The sequence below is a fragment of the Camelus dromedarius genome, chromosome X (assembly GCF_036321535.1).
Source record: "Camelus dromedarius isolate mCamDro1 chromosome X, mCamDro1.pat, whole genome shotgun sequence".
Taxonomy (NCBI): Eukaryota; Metazoa; Chordata; class Mammalia; order Artiodactyla; family Camelidae; genus Camelus; species Camelus dromedarius.
Window position 1 is genome coordinate 30,011,306 of NC_087472.1, and position 24,372 is coordinate 30,035,677.

Consider the following 24,372-nt stretch of genomic DNA (forward strand, 5'->3'; position numbering starts at 1 on the left):
TTTACTTAAAAATTTCCCCCTCTGAGGAGGTATTTCATCCATGATACAGAAGGTGAAGGGGAATTCTGAAACCACTGCTACTCCTAGAAGTATAATTTCCTCCATAGATAAGTTTTGAAAAGCACAATCAAGGCAATTAAAGAGGTTTAGACAATGATTAAGTTACCTTCCTTTTTCTTCTCAACTTCTCTGTTTATACCTTCTCAACTGCTCTGACCGAACATTCAGTGGGATTACCAATAGTAAACATGGTACCTGTCCAAGAGGGGAACCAGACAAAATAAGTCGTACATTTTTACTCATCACTGGTGAAAAGAAATTATGAGGGAAGAGAACTTTATGACAAAAGGAAATAAGGATCAAAATTACTTATACTTTCGACGGACAATTGATGGCTCCCTTTATTAAATACGTGGCATCTTAAGGGATGTTGATATCTATGCCAGAAAGTTCTATTATATATAACGCTTCTCAAATTTTCTCCTTCTTCAATAACAAGCAAGCAAAACAAAGCAAAACAATTCAAGCAAAAACAAACTCTCACTATCTATACTCACACCCATGTGCTTCTGCAGCCTCTTCAATCCATCTATATTTCCAGTCATGTAGCCAGCATCATTTAATGAGCAGTTTACTACTGCCATTTTAAACTGGGATTTTGAGATGGTTTAAAGATAAGTCAGTGTCCAAAAAATTTCAGGCTAAGATGTTCAAAACTCTTATGATATCCAGAAAGTTCTTAGAGGTAATTCTTTCACAGGAGACGTTTCCTAATGCCTGTTATTTTAGTTCATGTTTCACTTACTCAGAAGACATTCAAAGTAAATGCTAATTTGAAAAAAAAAAGCATTAGACTCATACCTCTTTTTGGCTTTGCTGTAAAAAAAATATAATCCTGAGAGGAATATGTGCTCAGTGTACCACATGTTGAAGAAAGGGAACATTCATTAAGTTTATTTCCTGCAGAGTAAATCCTCCCACACCATTCAGTCCAGCCACAACATCTGGATAATTGGCCCCAGCCTGGTGGAAGCCCCCCACCACAGGATTTCTGGATAATTCTTGATCATTAGGCATGCAAACTCTCCTCAGTGCTCACCTTGAATGTCTTTTCACCCTTCTGTCTCATCTACTCTCTGTAGCTTCAGCTGCTCACCAACTAACAAACCATTTGAAGAAACTTAGGATAATGCTGTTTGAAACAAGCCCTCTTTAAGAAAAACAGCAATATCCAGAAGCGATCTAAAAGTGTCTTTTCCTCATGGTGAGGGAGATGAGACTCTCTCCTTCCTAGGCACTACTCTTATGGATATGGTTAACTCAACTCTTCCTGTATAGCTCTTTGGGGCTCCAGAATGGAGAAAAAAAATCCTAAATCCTTTTCCTACTGATATTATAAAAATGAAAACCCAATGCTTATAATTTTTAGATTGTCCAAATCATTAGGACCATACTTTTCCATCAGCCTGGAGAATTTTATCTTTCTATATTTAAGAGAAAATTTAAGGTGTTTTCCAATCCTTACATAATTATGGAACTAGCTTATAAATTCCTTTAGCTCATAGGGCTTATTATAGCCAGTACTTTACACAGTGTGTGACAATAATAGGCTTGCAATAAATATTTACTAAATGAATGAGTGAAAGACTGACTTTATGTTTATAAAATTCTTTAGGATTCATCTGGTGGAAAGGTTATAGCCAAGGCTGATATTCAGCTGATATGCACAGTTACAGTCTTAAAAGTTTTTAGGACTTGCAGTCACCTTTGACTGTTGGTGTTCATTGTGTTCTGGTTGTTAAATATTTGAATATCTCTCTTAGCAACAGAATGCCATAGCACGGAGAACTGTAACTTTTTTTTTTAGCTCCAGACATGTTTTCATTGAGTGTTTAGGACCCAGGCCCTTCCTTCTGAGTAACAGTGACTGTTTATCAAAGTTTGGAAGTGGTCAGGGATCACTGGAGAAGTGAAACTACCAGGGGAAGAAGGGCAGATGGTGGGGGTGGGGGTGAAATTCTCATATCATGCCTGGGTATTAAAAAAATGGAGATAAGAATGCAGAGTTATAGTTTTCCAGAGGTGAAAGTGTCAGGGACACAGGAACTCAGAGTTATATTACTATTTATAGGTCAAAAACAAGGGAGGTCAGATAGTTCTTTGAAATCCTGTTTTCATTTCCTTTGGGTATATACACAGAAGTGGAATTGTTCCATCGTATGGTAGATCTATTTTTAATTTTTTGTGACACCTCCATACTGTTTTGCACAGTGGCTGCACCAACTTATATTCCCACCAACAGTGCATAAGGGTTCCCTTTTCTCCACATCCTTGCCTGTACCTGCTGTCTCTTGTTTTCTTGATGACAGTCCTGATAACAGGCTTGAGGTAATAGCTCCGTGTGGTTTTGATTTGCATTTCCCTGATGATTAGTGATATTGAGCATCTTTTCATGTACCTGTTGGCCATTTTGATGTCCTTTTTGGAAAAATATCTATTTAGTTCTTAAGCCCGTTTTTTAATCAGGTTGTTGTATGCCCATCCACTGATGAATGGCTAAAAAAGATGTGGTAAATATACACAGCAGAATATAATTAAGACATGAAAAAGGGGGATATCCTACCATTTGCGACAACATGGATGGACGTTGAGCACATTATGCTAAGCGAGATAAGTCAGAGAGAGGCAAGTATTGTAAAATACCACATGTGAAATCTAAAAATTTAAACCCTTAAAAAACAGAATCTAATGGTGGTCACCGGAGGGTGGGAGATAAGATTGATGTTGTTTAATGATACAAACTTGTAATGAGTAGTAAATAGACCATAGAGATCTAATGCACAGCATAGTGAATATAGACAGCAATACTGAACACTGAACTATAATCACATAATGTAATAAACATTGTTACAATGGCAATCATATTACAGTATATAAATGTATCAAAGTAACCCATTGTACACTTTCAATTTACACAGCTATATGTCAAATGTATTTAATTTTAAAAAAAGAACAAGGGAGGTCAGAAGTACAAGCTAAAACTGTCCCCAGCAGAATGTTTAGCTCTGCCAACCCTAAGCACCCACTCTTTATCAGCCTAGGTCAGGTTAACCACTTGTTGCCCCATCAGCCTATTCCCCCACTTTGGACCTTATTAACATCTCAAATCTAGACTGCCAGATAAATAGAAAGTTTCAGCTTTTATCCTTCAGGGCCTACTAAATTTTCCTCTTCCAGGAAGCTAGGTGACATTTCCTACAATTTGTGTGTTGGAGGAAAGGGATGACACTCTGGTTAGTACAGTTTCTTTGCATGCTCAGTGAAGTCAAACTTGCCGAGATACTCTATTTTACTTTGAAATAGAGTTTTTAAATGCTAGGAAGACTCATGCAGCATCCTTGACCACTGGTAGACCCCAAATATATGCCATTTTAATATCTCTCACCTTACTAATTTTAGCTGAGGTCAATATATTGTGTAAAATTCTTGAAGTACTAAAGAAGCCTATTTCCACCCTGAGTTCAGAAACGTAAATATCAAAACCTTAAACAACATCTCTCAGTGCTTACAACCCCAAGTTGCATCATCAGATTCAATATTGCTTGATGATTCCTTAAATAATATTCTGCAGAATCACCTTGTATATGGAAGCCATAGTGAAACTTTGGACTAGATTCAATTTGACATTTTTAATGGCCCAGAAAAGGGTTCTAGACAGTGAAACAGTATTGCTAAATGTCTCCTAAATCAAAAGGGATTTTGATTAATTAATACCAATATTAATCCTGCTCAAAATATGCAGACAGAGAGTTCTGACCAAGTGAATCAACAGAACACAGGTGGCGCCTACCCCCAAAAATCTACAAGTCATTTCAGACACACTAACTTTCGCTCTGGAGGATTATATTAATACTGTGCTTACTGATTCAAGATTATAGAGTGCAGATCCTCAAAGAGGATGAAACATTCTTGGAGTTCGCCCTTCAAAATCCATTTTTAAAATGTCCTAGCACTAATACAACATTGTAAATCAACTCTACTTCAATAAAAGTTTAAAAAAAAGCCTTAGTGGTATCACATAATCTCATATTACCATACTTTAGGTAAGCATTTATGCGTCAAGGGGACAAAAGAATTAGTAGCATATTCAAGCATATTCAGAGTTGACAGCAAGACACCTCTGAAAATTGTAATACTTGCAGCAGTACTAAGCAGTGGCCATGATTATAAGATGCTGTGGCCCTAACTTGTTAAGACACTTTCCACAATTCCGTTTCAAACCACCACTCTCTAAGACTAATGACCCTTCAGTAAAATAATAATAGAGTTGATGTGGCTGGAAACTTCCCAGACATATGTAGTGTGGCTCATCCAGAGATGCTTGCACCTGTGACAGTAATGGGGTGGTACAGAAACCTCTTAGGAAGTGAGTAGGAAAACATTAAAATCCTTAGACATGCTGGTTATAGGAAGTGCTAACAAATTTCCTAAAGTGTCGCCCAGAAAACTGGAAGGTTATAGGAAGTCCCTGATATAGACACCTTTTGTATGTATTTACTTATCACCCATCTCCTTCCGCCAAGGATGTGAAGTCATATGCATGTATAAAAGGAAAAAAAATTGTTTAAAGAAACTGGGGAAATGGAAAATAACAAAAACAAGGAGGAAGATCAGCCACCAGAAAGGTATACCTGTGGATATATGAAGTTTTTGAAAGTCAGTTTCAAATTATGTGTTAAGCTACCTACTGGCTAAAGTGAAGAAGGAAACTTGGTCAGTAATAAAATTCACTGTGGGCAGGATATAACTATCTGATTGCAGCCTTTGCACCTACGTGCTTGAAAGTTAAAATTGTATCTTTACATGAATAAAATGTGATCGTATCTGAGCTTCAGGAACTCATACCCAAAGGGTTATAATAATAGTGTCCATCCTAAATTTACTGAACACAAAGGACAAATATGTGAAAAAGTAATTTAAAATCCATAAAAATAAGCTTGACACTTGATGAATGAATTCTCAAAAATCAAAATGTCTTGCCTTACAAAAACAAAAAGCAAAAAACCTTGAAAATCTCAGCAATAGAAGTTCAGATTTTAAACCACACATTGAAGATTTTATAAAGAATTCCATTGCTGCCAAAGAGCAGAATGTAAGGGAGAAATCATGAGGAACTACAAGGAAAAAAAAAATAGCTTTTGTTACAAACTGGCCAATACAAAAGCTACAGGCTAGCCCAGAGTCAAAGGAAGAACTGAGTATTAAATTTGATATGGGGGGAGGGTATAGCTCAGTGGTAGAGTGCACGCTTATGCACGCACGAGGTCCTGGGTTCAATCCCCAGTATCTTAGGTAGGTAGGTAGGTAGGTAGGTAGGTAGGTAGGTAGATAGGTAGATAGGTAGATAGATAGATAGATAGATAGATAGATAGATAGATAGATAGATAGATAGATTTCATCCAGACCTAAAATGGTGAGGTTCAAAAATTGCTCCAAATGGACGAGAAGTAAAAGGAAAGAGATGAAATCTGAGGATGAAATCTAGATGTTAACAGCCATTTAATTTTCTATTATACTTCCTGAAAATCCTCTCATGCCACAAAGAATAGAAAGCAGTACTTCTCATGTGGCTACTACAGCTGCAGAAGAAACACCTAGAAATTCTAAGCAACCTCTTCCAAGAAACATCCTCATACTAGGGTACTCATTCTCCTCACCCACTCCCACAACACACACACTCTTGATGATTACAAAATAGTGTTGTTGGGGGTGGCATGAGGGTTGTATATTTTAGAAGCCTAGTATAATTTACTCGTGTGCTGGAGGAAATGGGGACTACATGATCACGTGGTTCTTAGCTGGAGTAGAATTCAATTACTGAAATCAGTTCAGCTTCTTCCTATTATAAAAATCCCCAAACTGTAAGGAAAATGGACCAAATCAAGTTGAAACTTTTGGCTCAGATTCAGTCCAGTTGCTTCCATGCAGACATAGAGTGAAAACTTCCCTTCTCAAAAAAAAAAAAAAAAAAAAGGCAAAAAAGTGAAAGTACAAATCCAAAAAAAACCAAAAACAAAACCTTACTAAACAGCTGTTTAACAAAGGCTGATTATACTCAAACCCTGGAATCCACAGGGCTACAAATGTGATAGTTACTTTTGCAAGGTGTGTGGCTATAAAACAGTAATTTACTCATTTGAATTATTGTGTTGAAAACACTAAACCATCTCTTTGCTAGATTTAAAATGTTATTGCCTTAGTGTTGAGAGAGTAAATGAAATAAAATTAATTACACTCTGCCAAAATGGCTACTGACAATAACAAACATTCTTTGAACTTGACATGATGGTACACCAATTTTTAAAAGTGCTGCTTGGTTATTAAAAGACTTATCTATATTTCTTCCAGTTTTGGTATTAATGGCTTAAATTCTTACAAGTATACAAATTTTCTTAGAAAATAATTTCAGAACTCCAGGAATACATGAAACCCTTAACCAAAGGCTAAGGCCAAGTGGCCTACTCTTCCACACCACAGATGAAAGATGGAATGTTCTATAAAGTTGTTCTTAATCTTTCCTGTTCAAATCCTCAGCCCCATCCATCCTCTCCAACACCAAGGATACTTAAACCACCTGAAGTGAGATCTCTCATGTCCCCTTTTCTATCTTCAAACTTCACCTTTGCCACACTTCCCTCCCACTCAGAGGATGAAGTGTCTCACTTGGACTCTCTTCTTCCCATCTTGTTTCTACATCCATCCGTGTTGCACCATTCGCTCCTTCTCCTAGTGCAGATTCAATCTCTTTTCTCTATCTTCTCTCTGCATAAAAACATGCCTTGTCCCATCACCTCCACATTTTCTTAAAGGCGTTTTGTTTATCCAGTGACTTCTTTCAGTTATCAACCTAATTCTCCCACTTGTATTATAACCATGTTCTCAACTGGCACCTCCCATCCTCTCATCATCCAATTTACTCTTTACCTTTTGCAATCTGTTTTCTGTCATGGAAACTCCTCTTTCCAATGTCCTTTTCACTCACTTCTTTAATGGCTTACATTGACCTCCTACCATGAGTCTGGCAGTATGCTAGGAAAATGAATGTAAATATTGATAAAACTCAATCCTTGCTACCAAAAAGCAATCTCACAAAAATGAATAGACTTCTCAATCTAATCATCCTTGATTTCTCTGCAGAAGTATTTGAAACACTTGACCCTTCTAAAAGCTATTTTCTCCCTTGAGTTTTGTGGAGGTATTCTAGTTCTACTTTTACGAGCTTTGGTACATCCTTCTCTGGCTCCATAAATGTGGGTCTTCTCCAAGGTTGAGGCCTGACGTCCTTTCCTCTTTCTATACTTTCCCCCGAGGTATTCTCTTTTCTCTTTTAGCTTCATATCTCATGTCTGTACAGCTTTCTCCTTAGTCTCTCTCTCTCAACAATTCAATTACTGATACCACTGTATGTTTAAAACAAATTGCTGGATGGCACTAGAGAGTATTTTACCAGCATATTAAACTCAGCCTGCCAAAAACAGACCTACCATCTTTCCTGACAAACAAGCAGCTCTTCTTTGAGACTTCTATCTATCTGCTAATAAAAATCTTTATAATAATAATAATGGAAAAAATAATAACAGGAAACATTTATCAAGCACCTTCTGTGTGCCAAGCCCTATTATAAAATGACTTACATTTAACATCATACATGCCTCATAATAACTTTACAGAATAGAGACTGTCATTATAATTTTACAGAGAAGGAAACCAAGATATTAAAGATTAAATAACTTGCACAAAGTTAATGGTTAAGTAACTAAGGAAGGCAGACTACAAAGCCAAACATACCAGGCTAAACTATGAAGGACCAGTAATCCAAGCAGCAAGAATTTGGATTTTTTTAAAAAATTAATGCTCTGAAATGATTCATTTTCAAACAGTCCAAGGACATTATGACCCAGCAGCTGGGATTATAAGAAGCTGACTGGAGAAAGGAAGGTTATGATACTGTTTTCTTTCTTTAATGGGTACCAGTGAGACATTTAAATATATCCTTTATTGTATAATTGCCTCTGAGTTCATCTATTCATTCATTCATTTACTACACATTTGTTAAATAGCTCCGGTGAGCCTAAATTAAACTAGAATATGAAGTCAATTTGCAATTTGCCATGAAAACACAGAGAAACAAACAATTGAGGGGGTGGGAGACTCTTTTATGAACAGGGTGCTTTTGAATTTTCATGACCAATAAATACTTTGGCACGGTAACTAAGTGACTCTGTTTGTGCCCTTTGATCATAAAGGCATTAAAGACTCTCTTTTTATGTCAATATAAGCAGTGACATATGAGCCTAACAAGAAATGTCTTCACATTAGTCCTTTTCATATGGGGAAGAGAAGAAATACATTGAGATTTATCAAATCTATGTATATATCCCACACCCATTCTGGATTCACAAAAGCCCCAAGGGAATGGATCAGAAAGAACAAACGTATCTTGACTCAACTAAGGTGCACAATGATGATAATAATTCATATTTACATTGACACTCCAAACTTCAAAGTAAGTTCACAAAGGGACATCATCTCATTTTATACCAAAGAAAACACAAAGTTTGCCTTCAGCAAAATAATAAGCTCCACTAAGTCTACCTTTTAGGCATCTGTCCAGGCCCCACCAAGTTATGCCCTCAAATTCAATCCCCACATCCTTCTGCCATATTCTTCTCATTCTACGTATCCTCTGGATTTTTTTCTGTCCCTATGGACAATCACTCAACTCAGAAGTATAGGTCTTTAAGAGAACTTATTTTAATAAATTCATTCCTTCAACAAACATTTATCAAATTCCTACTTTGTGCCAGGTACTATGCTAGATGTTAGAAATAAAATTGTTTGCAGAAACATACATTGTCTTCCTTACTTGGGGCTTGCTCTATCACCAACACAGAACACTACAAACTTGAGTATTAAATGTTAAGTGTCCTGGCTTCTCTTTATCAATTCTTTTATCAGATTTGTCCCTTCCAAGTCTGATTTTTGTTTGCTTTTGCTCAGACTTAGAGACACAGTGTCTTGACTTGGTATCAGAGCTTGGCTTATCAGCAACTCTACTTTTACACAACATCCAGTCTTTGACATCCTGTATCCTGTCTATAGTATTCATAGAATCTACCAATCTCGCTGTGCTATTCCTACCTCAGCAGTAAGAGTTCAACTGGTCTGCAAGCCCATTACTGAAACTAAGTTCAAATCCCTGCCTCCTTTCTTTGAATTCCTGCTCTTCCATCTCTCTTTTGTTTTATTATCCTCTCATCCATATTGGTCTCATTTCCCCCTTCCATCCCTCTTGCTTCACCCTCCTTGTTCTCTGGCCTGCACCGTTTTAAAGCCCTAGTAATCTCCCAAGTCACTCTATGAAAAGGCCTGAAAAGCCATAACACACTTCTTAATGGACTGTGCATATTTTTCAGACTTCCTGGATCCCAAAGCTGGAGTAGCTATGATGGAATCCAGCCTGCCCAAACAAAGAAACCTACTTCAGTGAGGTCATCAGAGTCTCTCAAAGCCAACTGATTTTCTCTAGATTGTAGGAATATTCTGTAATCAGCTTTCTTAAAAACATCATCTGGGTCATTTGCTCTTTGTGCTCACCATTGTCATTGGGCAAATATCCAAGCTTCCTGCATTGGTACAAGTAATGCTTTGAATTGTGGTCTTTCCCAAGAAGTTCTGAAAACCTCCCAGATTTCATGGCATAAGAAATGCCTGTACTGCCTCTATGAAAGGTCGGGGACCCTAGCACTCAAACATCTCTTGGAAACAAAGTAATATAGTAGAATGAACACAGATTGGATGTCAGAAAATCTGGGCTCTCCTCCTAGCTATGTCAGTGATTTACATAGAGGCTTTGGACAAGTTCTTTACTGCAGGCTTCTGGTAACTCATATGCAGAATGTAGAGGCCATTCTAGGTCATGTTTCCAGCTCATCCTATCCACAAATCTATTTCTGTAGCCTCTGTAACCAATAACAACAAATTTCTGTAGCCTTTTTATTCTATGTGAAAAGCCCCATCATGTTTATGGTTTCCTAGACTGTTGTGGCTGTGCTGGGTAGAGCTACATAAACCAAACAAATAAACAAAACACAACAGTCCCGATAAAACTCTGGCTGCAGGTGCTTCTGTTTTACATTCAGACGCAACCGAATTTCAGAATAGCAGGGTTCACAGTGGTCAGTGTCATGGAAACTGCTGCCTGGAAGTGTAATAAGAATCATCAGAAAACCGGAAGCACTGTTGCTGGCTGACAAGCTAGAAGTGGAGAAGCCTCTGTGCAGAGGAGTTTCTCCTTTTAATTGACACCCTCCGGTAGCAGGAACCAAACTGAAACTCCCTTAGACATTTAAATGACTTTCATAGTTTCGCACTTGAACATCAGCTCTGTGAATACCTAAAATGGGACTAAGTGAAAATTGGATAACATTTGCCTGACATTGTCATCGGCCTTTCTCTAATGTCAAAGATGGATTTGCATAATTATGCTGGAAGCTAGGAAACTGCACACAGCAGGAGGTTTCCTGGCTGGTGTTAGGTTTAGTCATGCTCCAGCTGTGACTCTCAAGATGAAGAAAATCTCCTTTCAGAAATGAACAGACACAGTGCACACTTTCTCAGACAGTATAGTAACAACTTAACGATAATTTAACTTGCATACTGATTTCCAAGGTATAATTAAGATAGGTCTGATAAGCAACTGATTGACTGAACAACCTTTTGCTTGGGCTTCAGAGAGGAGAGTTTGAGCAATGTTACAGCGTAACCCTCTTTCTCAATTAAAATTCTTTTAAGTTGGCCAGATGCCTGATAGAAGCAAACTTCTGAGGACTGCTCTGTAACAGGTGTGTGCAATTGTGCAATCCTGTCTTTCCAAGGTCACAGCAATCATAAAATGTCTCTTTTGAATGTCTAGAAGGGGGAAAATGGTGAAGTAGGTGAGGCCTCTTTAGTGTCCAAGCTTCACCCCTTCTGTGGGGCTCTTAGTAACCCCAGGCTCTTTCCCCAAATTTTTTTTCATGATCCAACCCTGCTCCTCTGACACAGAGATTTGCAGGCCCTTAGCCCAGAAGGATCACTTCTCTTAGGCTGTCAGAAGATCATCTTTTTTTTTCTTAACACATTCAGTTGTAAATAACAGTTCTGTTTTGTATAATCTTGAATAAGACACAAATACTTGCAGTACATGAATAAGAAAAATTATGAGAAGAGTAAAATTCATAATGTCCTGGAAAGAAGCTCTGACTAAAAGGGAACCTGCAGATTGTGGTCAACTAGTGGAAAGTCACATTTCTGAGGGCAGCAGGCTCACTTGGCACCTGGAAAATCATAGCATTTGGGTCAGCAGTAAAATCTGCTTTCCAAGGAAATATTTTCATGCAGATCTAACAATATATTGCATACTGAGATTCATGGGTTACAAAGCCTTATATGTTTTTTATATAATAGAACACAATCTATGTTTTTCATTATCTCTTTGAAAGGATTTCTATACGACACCTGGGCTTCACTACAGAATTGACAAGTATCTGGGATTATTTCATGGGGAAAAGCAAAGGTGACAGGTAACCCTTTTTCATTCACTCAAACTCCTTATTAAGTTCAAAACGTGATGTTTTCTTTGTTCGCTTTTCCTGCATACGGGGCATGTTGGACAGAAGCTGCATGTGTAGTTCAGCTCTGACCATGTTCTCCTGTCCTGTACAGAAAGAACTTTTACCAGACTTCAAAGGCCACAGAGAACACCTTCCAACTTATTTCTGGTTTGAACTGGAGGTTACAGCTTGTGCAATTTGCTAAACAGCAATTCGCCTTGGAACAACCTCATAAACACAGAGTAGGCAGATAAACTGATTCAGAATTTCTGATTTTTTTAAAGGGCAAGAAGGCAAATGCCTAGCTTCTCTAAGGCAAAAACAAAGCAGCAGAAACAAAAGCCACATCCATTTTTTTAATAGATTACTATTATTATTATGATATTACTATTAAAACATTGTACTTTTACAACAGTGTGATTTACAAAGCCCTTTGACAACCATTATCTCATTTGACACTCACAGCAATCCTGTGGGACAGGTATTTGACAGATTAAGAAATTCAGGCAGAAAAGGTTAAATGACTCACCCAAGGTTGCACTGTGAGTTGGTATGCATAAGAATCATTCGCCTTTTGTGCAAGGTAAATGAGGAATGGAGGTATCAGAAGAACTCACAACTCTATCTCCTGTGAGTCCTGATTGTGAAGAAATCTCACAGCAGTATGTGGCATGCTCATCTTTACTTTGACTAGACGAGTGTTTTCAGGATGTTAAACATCGTGCAGAAGCAGCAGTGTAGTTCGCTCAGTGAAATTGACATGATGCAGATGTGATAGCTTATGTTCAATAATGAGCTAGTGCTCAACATCATATGACAAATAATCAATGTGCAGTGTGACCTGAACACCACAAAACACCCTGATTAAGGTGTGACTTCGTTTGGATTTCATGATTGTTTATTTTCTGATAAAGTTCGTAAATTAAAATCTACCCCTCAAGCAAGTCACGGAGTAATTTTCTTAGGGTTTGATTTTTACTAACACTCAGCCACCTCACCTAAGAAATGTCAAACATTAGCCCATTGTTGAACAGTCACCATGAGAGACACATCTCAAAACCAAGAGATTCTGCGAGATCTATTGGGATTAATTTCCAGCACCTAAAATAGCCATGTTCCCCAATCTCTCTGGAGTCTAGTAGATGTCAATTAACAAAAATATGGGGATACCTTCTGCTCCTCTTCCTGTTCAATTTTTTTCCAAAAAGGAAAAAAAGAAAAGAAATGGAGATTCTAGCATATTCTAGGAAGGCAGGCTTTCAAAAATAAGAAATGGGGAAGTTTGTAGCATTTGTAGCAAACTTCGCTCTCCTTAGAGATGGTTTTAAGATAACTTGATATTCTGTATTTTAAGGGCTATTTCTACAAGGGAAAATAAGGTTTATTTACCAAATTTTACTGTTGAAAAGTCGCTACTAAACCTGCTAGATGAAATGTGTTTATGTGAAAAGCTGCACTTTAAAGAAGGCAATTACTACTTTTATATGTTTCTATCGTCACTGCTCAATTCTCAAAGTTTAAAAAGAAAAACAGGTTTAAATAATGCAGTGCTTATTAGCGTATGAATATGGACCTGATTGTCCCTTTTTGACTCTCAGAAGTAATTAGCAACGTCTTCTGTGTAAGTGGGTTAAGGAATGTGCTACATATGCAATTATAACTAAAAACTTTCATTTGGAAAATTGTAACCTTATCTTGTCTTTCAGTAACACAATAGCTGCCTGTCACTCTGCACTTTCCTTAGGAGATCTGTTATAAGAATATTTGTAGAACTGTGAAAACAAGTATACCCAGTGTTTTGAATTATAGCAGAGTCGATCAGTGCCCTGTAGCAATCTGTATGTAATACCTCACATACTCTGGTTGCATCAAAGCCAAAAGGATAGTTGAAAAATAAGAGCAAAATGGTTATTTAGCATGAAGCAGACCTTGAGATAACCCCCAGTTTTGTTTTGTTTGGATTCAGTTTCTTTTTCAACTGGACATACTGATTCAGGAAGTGGCATAGCCTGAATGTTCTAGAAGTTTCTCAGAAATCTTTTCAGTGACCTTTTCTAAGACTCAACGAAAAACGTTTCCGCCTAACAGTGCAAGTTTCTTTTTCCTACCAGCTTAGAAAATGCCTGTCACATTTCAAAACATGTGCTAGAAATTGGTGAGATTTTAGTTAAATTTGCTTGAGGATTATAAACATTCATTTTTAAAACATTCAGTTCATTTTTTATATATGATTGCTCAACTTGTGAAAATGAAAATTTCTCTCAAATAACCAGATCTTTTTGGTTGCATATTGCCAAATATTAGTTTGACTGTGTTTGGTTGGTTGGTTGGATTTTTATCCAGAATGACCAATCACATTGCAATTTCATAGACTCCCATATATGTGAATTTCAAAATATCTTTGCTATGCACACTGCATCCCATGAAGCCAGTTTTCAGTATATTTGTTTTATGTTATACTGACATCTATGGACTCCATAAAAGAAATTCAGCTTTTTAGAAAAATTCTGCTGGCTGCTTGTAAGCAACTTAAGATGTGACTCAAGTATGTAGAATAAGGGTCTCCAAATCCACTGTGAGTAAGCTACTGGTTGATCTTTGAACCTTATCATTTAGATCAAATTCATTACAAAGCTCTTCTACCTACCTACAACTAAAACTTAAGGGAGAAGCACTCAGGCTCCATTAGTAAAGAATTCACATCTCCTCTTTAATTAAGAGTGATCATTACTAGTGAGACAATAAAGGGGATCCTGTCAGTGCATATATATTTGTTTATTATACTCTTGCAATAATGTCTATGATTGTAATTATTAACATTGCACTAAACACTAGTAATACAATAATGAATAACTAGACACTGGCCCTGACCTCAAGGAACTCACAGTCTTAATGGAGGAGATAGATATAAAATAAAACAGGCAATTTACAATGGAGTATAATAAGTACTATGATAGGGTGAATTTGTCGGGATAGGCTAAATGATGCAACAAACCTCAAGATATTAGTAGCTTAACTCAGTAAAGCTTTTTTGTTGTTGTTCATTCAAGTTCAAGTCCAATGTGGTCAGAAAGAGGCAGAGGAGCCTCTACTCCAACAAGTCATTCAGTGACCCAAACTCCTTCAATCTTATAATACCACCATTTTCATCACATGGTCTCTGAGTCATCACGGAGGGGAAAGAAAGTGTGGAGAAAACATCCACTCTTACCTACTTCTGCCCAGATGAAACACATCACTTCTGATCGCATTGCAGAGGGGAAAACCAATCAGGTGGCTCCACTTAGACAAAGCTGGACTGGAAAAGATAGTTCAGCTGTGTCCCTAAGAAAAGTAAACAAGCCTAGTGAACAAATATTGATAAGTAGATGTAACTTGTGGTAACTTGGTAACTAGAGGTAACTAGAAATAACTAGATGAAGCCAAGAAACTAAAAATAAAAAAAGCTTCTCAAATCTAATTTCTTATTTCTTGTTAAAATAAGTGAGAACTAGTAGAAAACTAGAAAAATAGAGGAGAAAGTTAACCAGTAACTAGCTGACTAGAATAACTGGGTAAGCCAAGAGGCTCAGAATGATACTTTATCTTCTCAACTCTAAATTCTTATTTCTTGTTGGAGTTGGTAACTAGACATAATTAGTCTTGATTAGAGCTAAGTAGAGTAACTAGAGTAAAATAAGAAGCTAAATACCTCATTCCTCTCCAATCTAACTTTTTTTTCTTATCAGAACAGTGAATGAGAATTATAGAAAACTAGAAAGAATAAATTATATAATTAACTAGTAACAAGCTAACTAATAGCTACATACTACAGATGACCAGAATAACTGGAGTGAGCCAAGAGGATCCAAAATATACATTCCACTCAATTCTAACATCTCCTTTCTTATTTGAATAACTATGGGTTACTAGATATAACTAGGGTAACTAGGTAAATAGCTAACTAGAGATAACTAGAATAACTAGAGGGCACAAAAAAACTGAAAATTACATTTGTCTCAACTTTAACTTCTAATGTTCATGTTCTGAGCATTGTCCACCTCTGAATTTCCTCATTATTGTAATATGTTCCCTATTAGGATGCCCCATTGTTTCATTGCAAACACTATCTGCTCCTACTTCACATGACCCTGATGTTGAAGAGCAATTTCTTGACTAGATGGCTACTTTCAAAATGTCTGCTCCATTACCAACGGAGTCTAATACTGCTGAATTGGTGCTCAGTGGTAGTGGCCACAGAGAGCCAGGTATGAAATGAGGTCCTGTTTATATAAAAGGAGAAGGAGCTGCTGGAACACAGAACATATCTGAGGTATGGAGAGAGCCAGGCAACCAGATAGACAATGGAAGTTATGAGAAAGTACATTTGCAAATGACATAATCCCAAATCAAAGTCACTTGAAGAGAAAAAGGGAAATATTGGCTCATATAACTGGAAATCTTAGGTAGATCTAGAATAACCGGACCAGAGCTTCAAATGATGCCATCAGGAATATCTCTGTCCATATTTTGGTTTTGGTACCCTTTCTTTGTTGGCCTCATTCTCTTCTAATGAGGTAGGTTTTTCCTTATGGCAGGGATGATAACTGCTTGTAGCTCCCTTTCTTCTTCTAGATTTTTGACCTAAAAAGCAAGACCAGTTTTCTCTAGCTCAAAATTGAAAACCCTAAGGAAACACTTGAACTGGCTAAGTTGGTCACATGCTCAACCCATAACAATCAGTGTGGTTAGAGGAATGGAGTTTTGTTTGCTAAGGCCTGGCTCAGAAGCCAACCTTGTGGCCAGTGAGAGCACTATGCCTAGCAGCTCTCTCTCAAGAATCACATGATTGGAGAGGAGGAGGAGCAGTTCCTCAATAGAAGAGAGGGTGCTAGGCAGAAAAACCAAGATAGAACCACTACAAGGTCTAAGCACTTACAATCTAATGTTCTGAGCATAAGAATCCAGATTCAGACCTCTATTCAGAGTTTCTCCAGGAATTTGACACAAATTGAACTAAGTTTGTTCTGAAGAATATTTGTGCTGTTAGAACCTTTGTCAGATATTCATGTCTAATGATCAGCAGCGGGCCTGGTTGGAATTGGAAGATACAAAGATGAAAACCACACTTGGTGCAGAATGGAGTATTCTTGATATATATGTAATCAATAAAATACGTAATCTTACAAGAAGTCCAATGAGGGTAGTAAGGCAACCTTACTATCTAGCATATTTTGCTATAACAGGTATAGACATGGAGTCATTGCTCAAAGATATGGGGATAATGTACAGAAGAGAAGTGTAATATAGTGAGTAAGTAGTCAAAGATGATCCCTCCAGATCCAGGAGGTGAATTTGGGTCACAATTGGAGATTTAATAGTCAAGGAAAGATAGGGAGCAGGACGTTGGCATACATTTGTGGATATTTTTGAGAATCCAGTTTCAAAACAATGAATGCCATCACAGCTCCAAAGTTGTGACACATCCATGATCAAATCCAGAATTATGAAGGCCCATGCACAAGATGGTGTTGGATACATTACTTTATACAATGTATATAAAGTACTTAGTACAATGAGCCAATATTAAGTAGTCATTCAATACTTCTATCATTATTATTATTATTACTATGTGTATGGCATTATGCCAGGTATTTTACATACATTATGTGAAAATAACCCTATTTAGATAGGTATTGTTACAGTATTTTAATAACTGGCTAAGATAACAGAAGTATTCATTTTCAGAGTCAGAATTTAAATCTAGTTTATCCAACTCCAAGGTTTGTGTTCTTATCATTATGCCACAGGCTTCCCACGGAATGCTGGCCATATCCCACGAAACCTGGAAAGACTAGGCAATCTATGGTATATTTTTGATGTTTACAGCATGATGTGGACCTTGGTCATTAGCATCTTTATTCCTTATAGTATGATAAACCTTATGTTTAGAAGACTGAATTTATATTTCTGGAGGTTTTTTTTTTTTTAACATAGAATTTATGCTGTCATTAGGTCTGTCCAGAATGGGGTGTTCTAGTCACTCAAGCAAGGACATTAGAGTACATCACATTTTTTGCTAAAGTGGACTGATAATCCCATGCTGTTCTAGTCCACAATGGAATTCAATGTTCATAAATTTCTGGGAGACTTCTGTTATACAGAGGAGAGTGAACTGCTATTCACATTGCCTGTATTCAGTTGGAAGGTGGTTTTCTCCTCATCTTCCTTCCAAATTCATATCAATTTGTATGTCTTTCAGAGACCTACATAAGAGAAAATGTAGCCTAGGAAGTCACAGATTATTGAAGCGTCAGTAATAGTTATGCAACTGGAGTGGGAAGTAGGAAGTGGTAGGCTGGCTCTGCATAAGAGGTTTAAAAACCTGGAACTTATGGAATTGAAATTTAGTTAAACCTTTTGGAAGAAACCGTCACCCCAGGCATTTTGGAGATAGTCTAATCACACTCGAAGCTGAGGATATCTCCTTAACTTTTTGCTTATTGAGCTCAGTTTTGAAGCGTATGTATCTGGGATACTGCCTCAGAGCAACCTCTCTCAACTCCTGGATGGCTGAGATAGCCTAGTCAAGGTGCTACCTACTTAAACTGCATTTCTGGGCTCCACAGAATATTAGGGTCCCATCACTTATACATCGATATCGCTAGGGAAAAAAGAAAAAAGTATTGTGGCCAAAATGTTTGGGCAATAGTGATTTAAATGTTTAACAGGTTTCTTACTTATTATAGGACTTCCCAGAGGTTTTAATAAGCTCATATGTGCTATGACTTTTTAGGAGAAGCATCTAGTATAAATTTTCCAAATGTATTTGACCTGGGTTTTTTGTGGTTTTTTATTTGTTTCTTTTTGATAACTACGTATTAATTTAACATCTTAGAGAAAACTAGTGTTTCCATGAAATATAGTTTAAAGAATGCTAGTCTAGGCTAATGTAGCAATAGGTATGACATATATTAATTGGTATCTCTACTGGAGGACCAAGATACTTTCAGAAGTTTCTTGCAGCCATCCTAGAAGTTCTTAAGTCAACCCAAAGAAAGCTTGATAAGAACATCAACCCCACCAGGGAGCATGTCTGACAAGTCCTTCAAGCTCAGGAACCAGTGTGTCTGAGGAGGGTCCTGGCAACTCCAAGGCCACCTGGGCTAATAACCTCCTTCTGCCTTGCTCTGCCCTGGTCAGTGCTGAAGGCTGGGCTTCCTTGGTTCCTGGAGTATATTCCAGCTCTCTCACAGGCACACAAGCTCTTCTCTACATTCTAGTCTTTACAGCAGTAACCCTGACTGCTTGCCTACTTATTGTCAGATCCCTCTCCCTGGGGACTGTAGATGAGTAAATGATAAAGTATGATCAGTAAACGAAATCACATATGTCCTAAGAGGCAAATAAAATTATGTATGTAAAGCACTCAACACCATGTCATACGGCATATACTTAGCAAATGTTAGTTTCCAAATGGGCTTCATTGAAAATCTCCTTAACAAAATCTACCATCCATTCCTTGTTTGTACTTTTCATTTTGCACATTTTGGTATTATTCGGAATTTTCTTAAACCACAAACATGAATTTCCTTATTTTAAAATTAAAATAACTAAATAGGCCAGTTACAAAAGGACAAATAGTCTATGATTCCACTTACATGAGATACCTAGAGAAGTCCAATTTGTAGAGACAGAATGTAGAATGGTGGTTGCCACGGAGTTATTGTTTAATGGGTAAGGAGTTTCAGTTTGGAAAGATGAAAAATTCCTGGAGATCAAGTGTTGACAGTTGCACAACCACATAAATGTACTTAATGTCACTGAACTGTATACTTAAAAATGTTTAAGGTGGTAAATTTTGTGTTAGGTATATTTTTACCACAGTTTTAAAAGATTTTAATTAAAATTAAAAAAATAAAATAACTAAATGAAAATATTTCTCTCCTTTCCTCTTGTCCTTCTTAAAAGATCTGTCTCCTTTTATTTCCCATTCAACCTATTTCCCATCCTGTCACTAGAATGGTGACTCTGACCACAACACTCCTCATTAACCACTATAGGATAAAATGCAGTTTCCAGCCTGACATGCAAGGCTCTTCACCTAAAGCCCCTGCCCAGCCCCACCTCCTAGCCCTGCACTATTTTGTATCTGTGGGCAAACCATACCAAGTTGCTCTTACTTTTCCAAACATGTGGTTTTTCATGACTTCTTGTCTCTGCCCCAAATGCCTCAGAGTCCCTTATCTGCCTGATGAACACCTCATCCTTCAAGACTAGGCCTAGTGTGTCCCTGTGGAGCCTTCTTTGACAACCTCCCCCACCCCTCAGACCAACCAGAACACTGCCTCTTTTGTACCCCAATCTACCTAGTATAGCACTCTACCACAGCAGGTAGCACACTGCATTGCAATGGTTTGTTTACATGTCTGTGTCCCTCACTAGACTGGGGGAGACCTCAAGGGCTCATTCATGTTTGTACCCCTATAATTTAGATTGAATTAGAATGCTGCATAGGAACTGATTAATGCATTGCTGAGTGAGTGAATGAATACAGAGAAGTGGAAGCACAGATATGTTCATTTTTATCCCAGTTTCTACCATTACTATCAGTAAAAATCCTAAAAAAAATAAAATAAAATTCTTAAAGAGGCTGTGTTGTCAGGGCATCAGGCAGTCCAATACCTGATGATGGAAAAGAAAAGGGGTAGCGAGCCTAAAATGCCTAAGAATCTCTCCCTCGCTTCTTTCCTGCCTCTAAAGAAAGCACATCAGTCTTGAAGCCAAAGGTGTTTCCCCTTCACATGGCCTGACTGATAAAGGACTCAGAGTTGGGGTAGGGGCGGTGCTAGAGGAGAGTCACTGAAAAGAAGGAAAATTTATCCCGGTCTTCTCATGTTGGAACTGAACTTGGTTTTTTTTTCTCCATAGAAATGTCATTATATGTGATATACATACTTTACTTCAACACTCTATGGGTTAAATAGCCTTGGGTGGACTGATTTTGGAATATGCCCGTAATTTGTAACATTGTTTTTATGGGAAAATTGTTTCTGAGTTCAAAAAAACAAACCTTTGGAACCTAACTTGGGGACTTCCTGAGTTCTTTTTGTAAGTACAGTAAGTGTATCAATGGGAATTTAGAGATCTATGAAAATGAAGAGTTTTAATCAAGGGAAAAGTGATCATGGCCCTATTTAACTGTAACATTATAGGTATTATGACTAGATTATGCCAATCCTACTCTGCAATTCTTGAAATACCCATTATCACAACTGGTAGTATATCCTATAACAAAGTAATTGAAATAAAGTTGAAAAATGTTAGTTTCTATTTTAACCTAGTCTCATAAAGGTCCACCATCCAATATAATCTAATTGTCATACATGACGCCTGCAACTTTACTTCAGGATACAAGCCGCCTGTGAAAGTGACGTACCCTCTCTCAAGCACTTTTACAGCAAAATGTCAGACCATGAAAATGACTCACTGACTTACAGTTTGTCATCAGGGTAAAATATTCCCTGAAATAAAACAGTCTTCTGTAGGGACCCTCTGTGCGTAAACAGATGCATTTGAAAGCCCGTCTGACCTAAATGGTTATTTCTGGTCATTCCCCTTCCCACAACCAAATGTTTGTGATACATGACTACGCGGTCGAAGGCTGAGAGGCAATATGCATGATTTGAGAGGAAACAGTTCATCTACTGACACTACACAGAAAAGTTGAAGAAAGAGGCTTTCTTCTTTAAAAAAAAAATAGACGCAAGAATCTAAGACTGCTTTTAAAAATCACCATTTTCCTGTTAGAAAAAACAATCATGGATATCTGTCAAATACTAATGACAGTCTGTCAATCACACCCCAATCCCGCCCCTCCCTGTTTTCAAGAGCTTGTCTTCTTATTGTAAAACTAGCTTTTAACTATTTCCAAAGCAACAGAATTATATTGCTGCTATGTGTGACTGAAATGTGTGACAGGTTGTTTGGATTGTAATTCCAAGGCCTCAGTTATGACCCTACCAGCGAACACACTCTCCTCATTCAATAGAGCCTTGTGTCTACATAATGTCAAACAAATGGTAGGGCACTAAACAAATAATGAGCTGATTCAGTAACCTGTGGAGCGTCTCAGGTCATGCCTACACCATAGGCTGGCAACTTGAAATTATTCTGAGAAGCACAGTCAAGCCTGCCCTACGGCAACACTGTGAAGTTGAGGAACCGTCTGGGCCAGCCTCCCACATTTCGTCTTGATACACCGTCCTGAACACGCAGAACACATTCATTTGCTAAATACTTAAATGAATGAACCTTAAGGAAAAATTCTTGGGTCGTTCTGAAATGGACTCAAGTTGCCCATATAGTATTTTCTTAAATGTTCCCCATAAAGACATCTTCAGCTAACGCAAATTAAGGGGACTTCTCTGGTTGTCTAGTGACTCAGGGCACGGCTATATTTAAAGGGAGTGATATACAAAGGGTGGGGCCCATGGAGGGTAGAAGCAAGCAGTGGGCTGAAGGGTTCAGGGAAGGTGACAGAGATGATATAGGCCTTGGGCCCTGCTTTTTAACAGGTAAACTTCTCTTCTCTACCGCTAGCTCTATCTATGAATTCATCTTTCCATCCTTCCTACCAATCTCAAAATAAGATGTGCACCCAATCATTGTTCAAGCTCAGGACTCCTGCCTTTCCTGTGATCATTTCAAGCACTTATTGCCACATTTGGTATGGACAGCTCTACTGACTGGATTATCATCTACCTGGAAGAAGGGACTTTGACTTCTACCCCCCAGGACAGCTAAACAATGCTGGACATGTCCTCTCTTCCTGCTCCAGCTAGATGTTTTAACTTGCTCTTCTTTGCTTACTTACGGGCACAGGACCTTCTGACTGGTAAAAACAAAAACAAAACCATGACTCTGCCTTCCCTAAGCTTTTATCACCAATCTGCTTCTCTTCTTACTGTCTGCTTTTCCCTCTGTGACATCATCCACTCTCAGAATTTCAACTCTCAGTTATGAAGATGGTTTCTAAGAGGCTATCTCCAGCTCTGATTTTGCCTGAGTTCCAGTCCTACCTCTTAAAAGTGACTGGTGACTTTGATAACTTACTGCCATCTCCTATTTGGCCTAGGAACAAAATCCCCTTCTTCCTCCCAAACTGACTTTTCTTCCCTGATTTCTGCTAATGAAGTGGGAGTCTCTAAATTATGCTATTAAGTTCAGTTTATTTCAACAAACATTAATTGGGTGCTTACCATGAAGGAGACATTGAGCCTAGAAATCATGCTGGTGTCTTTAAATCTTCCTTCTCATTCTGTCTTCCGTCTATCCCGAAGCTCAGTAAGTTCTTCCTTTGTAATGTAACCCATATCCAAACCTTCCTTTCTATTTGCTTTGTCACGCACTCCAGCAGCCCCAGAATTCATAATTTTAAGCTTTCGTTCTAACAGCCTTCTAGCTGGTCTCCACGCTCGTTATCTCTCCCGCCTGCACTGCAGTAGTTCTCAAACTTTGCTGCATATTAAGAGTATCTGGAGATCTTTTTGAAATCGTAAGGCCCAAGCTATATCCCACACTGCATGGAAAATGGAGTTAGTCAGGCTCCCTCGCGGGACGCCAGTGCCCAATGACTCAGCTATATTATCCCGCATGCGCAGTACCCGTGCGTTGTTACGTAATGACCTGCGCTACGCAAGCGCACTGGTTAGCCCATAGGTCGCAGTTCGATGCCGCTTTGTTTGCCTTGCTATAGAAGGCGGTCGGGACTTGTCGCCGCCGCCGCCACGGAAACCTGTGTATGCCTCCCGCAATAAAGGCACGTCAGCGATACCTACAGCTCGGCGAGTGTTCGGTCTGCCCGAATCCCTGAACCTGCCAGGCCTCGAGTGCCTGCAGTACACATACCATTAAATTTGGATCTCGGTGTTAGGACCGAGGCATCAGTATTTCATAAAGCCACCTGTTGTTTTTAATATACGTCCAAGGTTGCGGATCAGTGCTTATTCCGTTCTACTCACTATTGCCAGGACTTCTACAAGCACTGCTTTCGTTATGCAACTTACCAGCTCAAAATTAGCCTCCATTAACCAACATCAAGGCTCCTTAAATCTGACTCGAAACCTAGGGTTTCTCACCTTCATGACCGTATGCTGGAATTCCTTCCTTCTGCCTATCCAAATCTTACTCACCCTTTAAGGTCCAGTTTATCTAAGAATCTTTCCCTAAGGAATTCATGCCGCAGTAATTATCTACCCTCAGGGCACCTGTAGCACTTTTGGCCTATATAGTCATCATCTAAGCATTGCCCCATATTGTAGCAATATTTTGTTTCGATGTCTCATTTTCCTAATTAGTGTCTTAAGTCCTGAGGCCACAGTCTGCTTACCATACATCTCCACTGTACTTAGTTCAGTGCTATGAATATTGCAGACATACAATAAATACGTTGATTGGTTTATGTTCATCTTATCACAAAGGGTGCTTCAATCAACTTGTAACTAACTTTATATGTTTGTGCCATGTTGTAATATTATAAAACTAAGCAGTATGTTTAATCTCTACTCTTGTCAGTAGACAGACTAACAGAAAACAGGACAGCATTACTTTCAGGTGGGACTGCTTGTCTTGAGTTACATCCTGGGTATAGCTAAGGCATGTAGATACACTATACATGATAAACCCTAGCGAGGCTATTAACAATTCAACATTTCCTGCTCGTGTGAGAATGCTAATT